General features: G+C 33.1%; 1 long non-coding RNA gene across 5 annotated transcripts; it reads right to left on the minus strand.

Moving 5' to 3' along the window:
• Window positions 1-3,238: 3,238 nt before the first annotated feature.
• On the minus strand, window positions 3,239-11,458 carry LOC107768162 (uncharacterized). 5 transcript variants are annotated; one of them, XR_012700403.1, is made up of 6 exons: window positions 11,303-11,458; window positions 7,088-9,480; window positions 6,686-6,753; window positions 4,807-4,866; window positions 4,105-4,226; window positions 3,239-3,589 (listed from the first exon to the last, which is right to left on the minus strand). It is a non-coding gene; the product is annotated as an uncharacterized LOC107768162 (long non-coding RNA). The 5 variants fall into 5 exon arrangements; XR_012700405.1 differs by having other exon boundaries at window positions 3,239-3,424; window positions 3,519-3,589; window positions 7,088-11,452; XR_012700406.1 differs by having other exon boundaries at window positions 3,239-3,518; window positions 7,088-11,452.
• Between the last annotated feature and the right edge of the window lie 242 nt (window positions 11,459-11,700).

Genomic DNA, 11,700 nt, shown 5'->3' on the forward strand with positions numbered 1-11,700 from the left:
TGGGGTAAATTCAAATTGGGCCCTTAAATATACTCCTTAGCTATTTTGATCCCATATAAGGTTATCAAAACTGAGCGCTTTTGATTTTCATCTAATATTTAATAAACTCTGCTTATTAAATATATTAAAAATTACAATTTAGTTAACTAAAATTACCAATATAGTTCCATCAAATCTAGTGATGGACCAAAAAATTTAAAATTATAGGTGCTCTGCTAACTTAAACATAAAGTTACGATAGGAAATATATTACAAGTGTGAAACTAGTTGAAAAGTAAACAAAAAAGCAACGACACTTTTGCTTTGTATCCTTCTATTCCAATATATATAAACAAATCATACATCTTCGGGACTAAATTAAATAGTTAGTATTTGATCCTTTAAACGATAAAAAAACTAATGATTTGTCCAAAAATCGAACCAATGGATGAGTCCAAATTCACCAATTATGACAATCGACATTAATGCCATTAACCTACATTCACCTTGAAATTGAGTTAACTCCTTTCATTTCATGATATATGAATTTTAAATCTTCAGAGCGCATGATTAATTATGAACCAACAAAATTCAGTTATTTTATATCTAATTGCAACTAAGACCAAATGCTTTGATGAGATGGACTTGTCAAATACAGAAGTCGCAAAATAAAAAATGCATAAGATGCTAGAAATAATTTTAAAATAGCATACTACACCTCAAAAAATTATACCAAATCTTATAATAAGCCAAAAATAGCTGAAATTGTAAAAAAATATACTTTTAAATGTGATTCCATAACAAATCTCTTTTTTCGCATTTTTCATTAAAGTAACAATTATAGTTTGTTAAATACTCGACGAAAACTAAAAGTTCTTACTTTTGACAATCTTATGGAATCAAAATAGCTAAGGAGTATATTTAAGGGCGCATTTTAAACTTACTCCAAAATATAAGGATGATTTTTGTTATTTTATCTCACTTTAGGTGGATTTTTTAACCAAAAATTATCAAAGTTACTTTTGTGAAAAGTGAAGTAAAGTAGAATGATTTTTACGTAACAAAAGAAAGAATAATAATTTTTGGGTAATGATTATAAAGTTGGATGACCACCCATAAAATTTACTCGTATAAAGATGTATAAGCACTGTAGTGAAAAAAAAGTAGATATGCGGGTAAAAATTGAAAAATGGCTGCGCAGGTACAATACCATGTGTTGGACTATGTATTTGTGCAAATATCCCAATAAATGGCTACACAAGTGATAACTGGAAAAAAAAAATAACTACGCAGGTGCAATACCATGTGTTGGACTATATATTTGTGCAAATATGCAAATAATATAAACTAGATGTAGTAATTAGTTATATTTAAGTAATACTAGTAATTATATATATTGAGTTAGTATAAACATTTATTGTGGATAAAAGTTTTCCAAACATCTTATCATCATATCGATTGATGGTACAGTCTAGGGGTATTTTAATAAACTGCCAGTGGATTAAGCAGTCAAATCACAAAATGACTTAATGAATCAACGTGCCTTTAATATAGTTTAACTAGTAAATATATTCGCATTTTGCGCAGTTGTGAAATATATCTTGTCTTACAAATATAAAAATCTAATACTATAAAGGAAATTTGACAATATAGATACCCAAAAAGTAGAACTAATATGCCTTTTTTTAGAATTAACATGCTAATAAGCATAAAAATCGTAAATTTACTAAAAAAGGAAAAACAAATATGGAGAAAAAGAAAACAAAAGGGGAGTAAGAACATAACACTTGTTTGTTATCATCGAACCTCTGTCTAAGAGAATCAGTTTGACACAAAAACAAAAATAAAATTCTAAAAAAAGTTACAACACCATAAGCACAAAGTAAAAAAATTTAACAAAAAAATTAAAAGTTACCTGTCGATTAAACAAAACGAAAAGGAAAAAAAATAAAAGCACAATATAAAGTTAGTCTTATTCTCAGTAATAACTAAAGTCACAGTTTTGAAACTTGTCAAAATTTCTTGAAAATTATCAAGATGTTTAAATAAACAAAGGCATTGAATAGAACGGGAAGGGGAATGTTTCAATGAGATAGATCAAATATGATTACTATTCGACCACAAATTTTCAAGATTCTGGTTCGCCTCACCTCAAGTTATAAATAAGAAGGTTAGACTTAGAAGTCATATTTTCTTGAAACTTTAGCATAATATTGTCACCATATTATATTTTTCGCCCAACTTGTGCAACATAAAGGAACTAAAGGAATAAAAGAACAAACAAAAGCAAAAAAAAATCTTATTATCAATGTAATTGCCTGTAGGATGAAAAGCAATGGTGGTTAACCGGTCAAATTACAAAATGATGTTATTTTTAGTAGAAAACTTCCTTTCATCTTGATCCAAAAATTTGTAGGTTAATTTGAGTAGTAGTAATGTTCCATCTAAATTAAGAAACTAGATACCTAATCTGATGTTCATGTTCAATAGTCAACTGCAAGACCGGGGAAGGATCGCTAATTACTCTTTATTTTTTAGGTTCTATTTTAAAAGGTAATGACTCGTAACCTCCTGATGGTAGACGTTATCATATAGGCATTCATCTTTGGTAAATATTCAGGCACTTTTAATAATGACTAGTTGTATTATTAGCCCGGGCTGAGCCCGGACCCAATTGCCAAAATCAATATATTGCCCTAAGACAATTCTCTAAATGTTTATAGAATCTTCGTAACACGGATAGAAGAGTATTTAATCTTGTGGATATGTAGAAATCCACTAGTAGTAGTTACATTGAACAGAACCTTTAGTACTAATATGTATATGAAGTATGTTATGGCAATGACAAATCTAAGCATATGGAAGCAAACGCAAAAACATGGAGTGGAAGCCAGTAGCAAAGGCAGGATTACCGTCAAGGGAGTTAAAAAAACGAAAAAGATAAAAAGGATGTAGCTGATGGAAATAGAACCAATGACCTTACAAATATTTTGAACTCCCTCAACCACTAAGCTATGCTTTTAGGTTGTGTCAAGAGGATTCAAAATATAATATAAAGAGGTATAAAATAAATTTTGCCTTATATATACACTGTAATCTTTCAGCGAAAGGGGGTTCGGGTGAACACCCTTCCGCCCCTGGTGGAAGCTTTTTCAGCAGCGAATATGAAAGATGCAACACATTATATCATAACCAAGGACGTAGAAATTCAATTTCAGCAATTGAGTTCCCGTGTCCAATCCCATAGCACCAAGGTCGATGAAATCAATTCGTTTCATAGTATCAGTTTGGAAAGTAATTTGACAGATCAGTTCCTCATATTGTATCTTTTAATTGACTGGATCAGCTATATATATATATCAAGTATACATTACCAAACTTGTAGTGCACCCTATAAGTAGCCAAAATAGTAAGTCAAGAGGTATTTCCAAGCTTGATGTTCCTTCTGTTTTCAAGATTGGTAAGTAAAATTGTAGTCCCAAATAAAGCCTTGAAGAGCCAAGTCAAGTATTGAAATTGTTGTCAAAGTATTAATTCACCTGAGTTGCCATCAATATCAGAAAGATATTCTCGATCTTCTAACAACTTCTGTATTTATTTCTTTGGGCCTCTACATTTAACATTTAAATGGTTAGGCATAGTGTTTTCAACTACTCTTTCTATATCTATTTGATATTAAAAATATATTTTGACTTTTACTTATCAATTTTAGCAAATCAAGAGAAGACCATATTTCTTTATTTTACCCATATCATTAATTACTTATTTCACAAATCAGTTCTCAAGACTTTTCAAAATACTATCATTATTATGGGTACTATGGTAAAATATGCGCCTCATTTATTATTTCTTAAGGCGCGTGCAAAGTACATTGTGGACAAGTAAAAGTGAACGAAGTGAGTACATACTGATTTGATCATCGTACTTGAGACTTCTTTACTCTTTTTGGAAGGGTATTCTATTTTTTTGTTTAAAAAAGTTATATCAGGTTAGAGATAAAGTAATTGAGTGCGAGGAAAAATTGATAAAACTCCTTACAGTTTACTGCTAAAAGAGTGAGTTCACTTAACCCATAAATCTCACAACAGAACAATCACTGGTCTTTTGAACACAACTGCCAATTACCTTCAGAGGAGAGGAGGGTTATCAGGAGCCAATGCCTCAACCACAAATTGTGGTCCAAGCGCTGAACCACGGATTCCAACAGAAAGAATTTGCATAAATCGGCTACCAGAAGGAGTCATGATCTGCAAAATAGATGTTGTAATTGGCATTATGTTGATTAAAGCGCTTAACATAACAACCAATAACCAATTTTAGAAGTGGCAAAATATGCCTTTGGAGGATAAACAGATAATAACTCAGAAAAAGTGCCTTCACAACTTAGAAGTTTGAAACCAACATTACACTTCTAAACTTAAATATTTCCTAGGCTTATCTCTGAGGAAATTAGTCTACTATTCCTATGGCTTTTATCAACTGGCAACTCATGCCAGCAGCTCAAAGTTTGATCTGAGTAAAAGCCATCTTTGTATCAAGTTACAACATGTTACGATCCAAAATCTCATCACAGGCGTCGTGATGACACTTAATCTCTAAAACTAGGTAAGCCGATTTCAATTACATTTTAAAGTTTTTTTTTTTTTAACTAACAGCGAAAATAATTACAATAGACAACCTCCCAAAACTGGTAGTATAGAATCACGAACTCTAACTGAATACATGGAATGATCACGAGAACCGAATATACAATACTATTTGATTACAAATTAACAGTACAATGAAATAAAAAGACTCCAAGGGACTGCGACGACTAAGCAGCTCTACCTTGAATCCTTACGATCCCGCTTTAACTCTGCTCAAGTCCGATGTCTCCAATACCTGGCTCTGCACAAAAATGTGCAGAAGTGTAGTATGAGTACACCACGGTCGGTACCCCATAAGTATCAAGACTAGCCTCAGTGGAGTAGAGATAAAGTGCAGTCAAGACACTCACTAGTCTAATAACCTGTGCAATATAATATACAAAATAATAGAAAACAAATAACAATAAGGGCAACATAAAATAACCAGTGATGTGCACAGTAAGACAATAAAATCACCATTAATATCGCTCAATAATTGATAAATACATTTACACCTAGTTAAATCAAGTTCTTCAATTAAATATCTTTCACACATAATTCTTACGAATAAAACTCTTTTTCAAATATAATTTCCTCAAATAAACATCTTTCGAATATAAAATTCTTTCAATAAATATCTTCAAATATAATTTCTTTAAATAAATATCTTTCAAATACAATTCTTTCATATAATTCTTTTTGAATAAAAATCATTCCAAATAAATATTTTGAATATAATTCTTTCAATTAAAAGTCTCATGTGACGCCTCATTTCAAAATCATAAAAATATGAGTCTCGACCCATTTTTATATTTTTCATAAACACGGGTCTCAGCCCATTTTTCATGTTTCCACGGCACCTCGTGCCCATAATTAAATCACCATACTTCACCGGCACCTCGTGCCATCATTTCATATCATAACTGCACGGACAATTCACGTGCCAAATATCATTATCATTTCATCACATCACCTCGTACCCACATTTCATATCTCAACTGCATGGACAATTCCCGTGCCAAATATCCTCATTATTTACTCACGGCACCTCGTGCCCACATTTCATTTTATAATCCGCCTAGCCATAGCCACAGGCTCTCAATTTCAACATAAATCAGATTGTTATTAATTTATCAACAACAAGACAAATTGCACAAGGTATAAAAATAAACACAAGAAAATCACAACATCACATGAAAATCATCAACACCACAACCCCACATCATCACATATCGTCTCTGACAATAGCCACCCTTATCGCTCTTATAGCCACCCTTATCACTCCGCCCAGACAATATCAATAGCCACCCTTATCGCTCCTATTGCCAACCTTATCGCTTCTATTGCCAACTTTATCGCTCCGCCAAGACAATATTCCAACAACACAACAGTAAAATGCCACCTTTATACTCACATAATATCAACGGTGAAATGCCACCATTATCTCCTCAAAATAATAATTCACATAACACAACAATTTACACGACAAGTTATCACGGCAACATAACAAAATCAATTCAAATTACAGTTTGCTCAATGGCCATAACAAATTCCAAGGATATAACAAAATCAATTAATTTCACAACAAATAGCCAAAAGCTCCACACAATGTGTACAACACCCAAACACAACCAATAAAGATAGAAACTAGTCAACATAAAGCAAAGTTTACATTAAATTCAAATTTTTAATAATTATATAAACACCTCTTCTTAAGCTTATTTAATTAATTATTTGCAGAGGAAAAATCCATAATGAAATTCAATTCCAATAATTATCAAACCAACAAATCACAGAATTACATAAATAATCAAGTAACAATCACATCAAATTGTCATATAACAACAGATTCAACAACAAGAAGGATTTAGGCACGACAAATAGATGATTAAATATATACCAATAATTACCCAATTTACCACACAATATGCTCAAGACTTTAACTCAATAAAATTATACACATATAGGCCGAGTACGTACTCGTCACCTCGCGTACACGGCTTTTCATATTTCACAAATGGCACATAAGACTCAATGCCTAAGGGGTAATTCTCACACTCGAGGTTAAGCAAGACACTTACCTCTTTGAAGTTATGCCGATATTCCAAAATCGCCTTCTTGCTTGAATTGACCTCCGGACCGCTCAAATCTATCCAAATTAATTGTATAACTTCATTAAAATTCATCGAAAACAATTCCAGATAATAATACGTCGACTTAAAATTTTATTCCAAAAAAGTCAACAAAAGTCGACGCGAGACCCGCCTCTCGGAACCCGACATAATTTTCATAAAATTCGAACACCCATTCCGATACGAGTTCAACCATACCAATTTTATCGAATTCCAATAACAAATCGACCTCCAAATCTTAAATTTAAACCAAGAGGGTTTTTTAAATTTTTCAACCCATTTCACTAATTTAGTGATAAAAACAACAATAGATTCATGTAATTTAACCAAAATCAAGTTAAGAATTCTTACCCAAATATTTTCCTTGAAAAACTCTTAAAATATCACCTCACCCGAGCTTCCTTGGTCCAAACATAGAAGAATAACACGAATTTGGACTTTATTCTGCTGCCCAGGAATTTGTTCTTCGCGTTCGCGATGAACAAATTCTTCAAAAGTCATTTTCAAACTCTTCTAAGATAGCCTCTAGTATAATGGTCATAACCTTTTGTACAAAACTCCAAATTATGAATGGTTTAACTTTCTGAAAACTAGACTCCAATGGCTATAGCTTTCATTTGTTGCTCATCTTCCAATTCCTTATAGATTGCGAGATATAAGCTTCCAAAATCAGCCCTGTACAACAGAGATTTCCAAACTCTTCCCGGACAGCCTATAGCGTATCCACCATAACTTTTTGTACACAACTCCAAATGGCAAATAGTTTACCTTTCTAAAAACTACACACAAATGGTTACAATTTTTATTTTTGGATCATCTTCGAATTCCTTATAGATTGCGAGATATGAGCCTCTAAAGTCAGACGACGAACAACAAAATTTCCTTCTTCGCGAACGCGAGAACCTCTTCGCGAACGCGAAGAACAAAGTCCCAACAGCAAAATCCTTCTTCGCGAACGCGAGAGGCTCCTCGCGAACGCGAAGAACAACACCAGAACCAGCAACCAGCAGCATCAAAACACCCAAACTTGGTCCGGAACCACCCCGAAACAAACCCGAGGCCCCCAGGACCCCGTCCAATCGTATCAACCAGTCCAAATACATAACACGAACCTGCTCGAGGCCTCAAATCACATCAAACAACATTAAAGCCACGAATCATACCCAAATTCAAGCCTAATGAACTTTGAAATTTCAAATTATATATCTTGTGCCGAAACACATCAAATCAATCTGGAATGACTTCAAATTTTGCTCACAAGTCATAATTGACATAACGAAGCTATTCCAATTTCCAGAATCGAATTCCAGCCCCGATATCAAAAAGTGAACCCCCGGTCAAACTTCTCAAGAATTCATCTTTCGTCATTTCAAGCCAAATTCCTCTACAGACCTCCAAATAATTTTTCGGACACGCTCCTAAGTCCATAATCACCATACAGAGCTATTGACATCATCAAAATTCCATTCCGGAGTCGTCTTCACACAGTTCTGACTACGGTAAAAATCCTAAGACTTAAGCTTCCGTTTAGGGGACCAAGTGTCCCAAATCACTCAGAATCATCCGGTAACTGAATTCAACCACGCACGCAAGTCAATACACATAATAAGAAGCTGCTCAGGGCCTTATGCCGACAGACGGGGCTTAAATTCTTAAAACGACAAGTCAGGTCGTTACACAACAACACGTGCATACTAAATGTTAATTTGGGCAAATAGAAACGCACTCAGAACTACTCTACATTTAACATTTTAGTGGTAAGGGACAAAGTTTTCAAGTAATTTTATTGAACACAGAAAGAGTAGATACTTGTTTTGTCGACGTTAAATCTTGTATGAACAATAGGTAAATAAACTATTCCTGCATAATAGATGAATCTATAAGCAGTTGAGGTAGACACGATGAGAGAAATAAACTTTAACTTATCATAATAAACAAAGCAGTTATTCTAATCTTCAATTGCAGTGATGATTTAATTATTTTTCAAATCAACATGTATAGAGAAATTGAAGCTCACATACTGAGCTTATGTAACATGTCTCCAAGTAGCAGCAGAAAAATCGTGCAACTACACAGAAAAAATTATCATAAGAGTAATTGCCTGAAGCATGTTGGCATCAGCATCTATAGGTGCATGTTACCCTACAAAAAAGCTAGGTGAGAACATTTTCACCAAATGAGAAACTGAAAATACTATTCCAGTTAGATCTCTTAAACAAGAAACATGATTTTCACAGTTCTACTAATCAAAAATATCAATATTTGATGTTTCTTATCTCTACATACGTTAATACATAAAAAAATTTATTCAAAAAATAGTCTGTGGACGTACAAGACAAAATTGAAGCAAGTGGACTATGAGTTCTTGAAGAGGTGTATTGAGAATCTGACAGAAGAAAACATGAGATTACAGAAAGAGGTTCAAGAGCTAATGGCACTGAAGCAATAATAATCTGATGCATTTTGGTGTCGACATCTATAGTTGTAACAGTAAGCAGCTGATCATTTATATTGAGCCAAAATAACATGTGTTTAGACGAAATAACACTATCTCAATTGTGTTGTATTCTTTATTAGGTGCAGCAGACGTCGAACCCAACAGATAAATAGTTCTTCAATGAACCTTAATGAGTTTCGTATATTGGTGTAAGTGTACAGAAACTTTTAGTAACTTACCTTTCTCATAGATGCAAATAGTCCCTTGTCAAAAGCAGGGAATGATGAAAGGACTGTAACCTTACTGTCTGCGTAGTAGGCAATAATAATGTTCACAGTATTGAATTTAAGATAGATATTCATGCACAGAGAGAAATTTCATTTGTGATAAATAATGAAACAATTGCGTGTACTATACAGATTGCGATAAATTATACAATTGATATATTAACCTATTTTGGGAGTAGAGCAAGAGTCTGTTGTATTAGGAGTACACTGCACATGTCCTGATGTTGTTGTTATCTCAGCAGAAATGAGAGAAGTATCTCTTTCAAAGGGACTACGCTTCAGCGCTTGATTTCTAAGCACTTGTTGTAACGATAGTACACTCTTTTCATTCGCCATCTTAAGTTTATATTGTTCACACAGTCTAACATTCCTATCAAGACATTTCTTTCAATAGTAGGGACACTTGTTTGTTTGTTCAGAGTCCATCAATATTAAAATTTATCGCTCCCAAGTAGCAATTGGTACAAAAGTTCTACAATTTTGAACATTATAAAATTCATGGCCAGTAAGCGAACAACATTATAGCCGCAGTAGCTATAAAGAATCACTGAATAGACAATAGAGAAATAAACATCTCTGCTACCAAGAATTACGGAATAAACTAATACAAAATTGTAAGAAACAAACGTAACAATTGTAAAAACGATTTCATTAATGCTAAGTAACATAAGTATTCAAAGATTTCAACCTTAAGCAAATATTAATATTTTGAGAATGAGGAGAACAAGAAGTAATTTTAAATAATATCTATTTATTTTAACTAACCATCCTTCATGTCTGTTACGTCAAACCAGGCAGGTGTATAAACTTTTGTTTTGACCAAGGACTCTTGTAACATAACTCGCTATTATATAAGAAGCTTCTTTGACTTCCCTTAAAGTTATCATCAAAAACTGTGACAACCACAAATGGACCCTCCCACACACCGCACTAACATAGGAAAATATAAAATAGTAACATAAACTTTTTTTAACCTAAAGGCATGTTGGCTCACTTGGCATCTTTTAGGAATGCAGCAGATAAGAGCTTTTAGACTGGAAAAAAATGTTATTACAAGCTCATTTTTAAACCTGAATTGGGCCTTACTTCAAATGATAGTTCGTCTATTATCAAATTAAAGAGTTAAATTTTACTTTGCAATTTGAAAATCCATAATATAAGTAGCTTTACAAATAATTCTACCAAATACTAAGTAACATGCTTTTACAAAATTTCTACAGTGTTATATTCTTTCTCCTGGAATAACTATGCAAAAATGTACCTTCCTCAAAACTCAATGCTCCGAAACAGGCTTGACTTTAATTACAACTGTACATAACAACCCAAAAGCATGCATTTGAGGGACTCTTGAATGTCTGTAATTATCGAGTCGGCCCTATAACATCAACTATGCCTCCTTATTCATTATGTATTTTGGCCAGTTTCACTCCAACATTCAATAATTTGACTAATTCAAACAAAAATAATGGTAAAGACTACAAATGAATGCGCAGAAGAAGGTCTTACAGTGAAATGGAGTTAACTTTGGGCCTTTTACTACAAGAATCACGATCCTCCAAATTTTAGCAATTTCTGAAATTCAGAAACCCTAGCACGATCTAACAATACAATCCCCCCCCCCCCCCCACACACACACCCCCCACCAAAATAAAACCCTAACTTTACAATAAATTACACCATGACCACTCCTTTTAAACACGAAAACGCACAAATTACGCAGTTGAGAGAATCTGATGATACAAAGAAAGAAACAGAGATGTGATCGGATACCATAGAAGGCAACTAATTGGAGAAAATTTTAATTAGACGAAAGGAAAAAGATATAACGAACTGTAAACTAACCAGTTGATGGTGTAGCAGCAAGAAAAACAACGAAAGGCAGACAAAGATTAAAGCTTAAGGAGTGAGGAGGTTGCAGGAGAGTTTCATAAACTGTGGAACTTTACTGAGTTTGGTGAAATACCCGATAACTATGCGACTTTATTTCGCTTTTTGTTGCGTTTCAAAAATAACTATACTTTTCTAAATTTGAAAACAATTTAACTTAAACTTACAATTCTACCTTAATAATAAACTTTTCTAATCACACAAATACTTTGTGTCCCTTTTTAATTTATTTATGATCACAAATTCTAAAAGTCTTTCTTTTTTTTTAAATTCTATGCCAAATCAAACAGTTTCACATAAATTGGAACGGAGGTTGTATTACTTTATTATTTTATCCTTTTAAATGCAACCGT

This window comes from Nicotiana tabacum, chromosome 2 (assembly GCF_000715075.1).
Source record: "Nicotiana tabacum cultivar K326 chromosome 2, ASM71507v2, whole genome shotgun sequence".
Lineage (NCBI taxonomy): Eukaryota > Viridiplantae > Streptophyta > Magnoliopsida > Solanales > Solanaceae > Nicotiana > Nicotiana tabacum.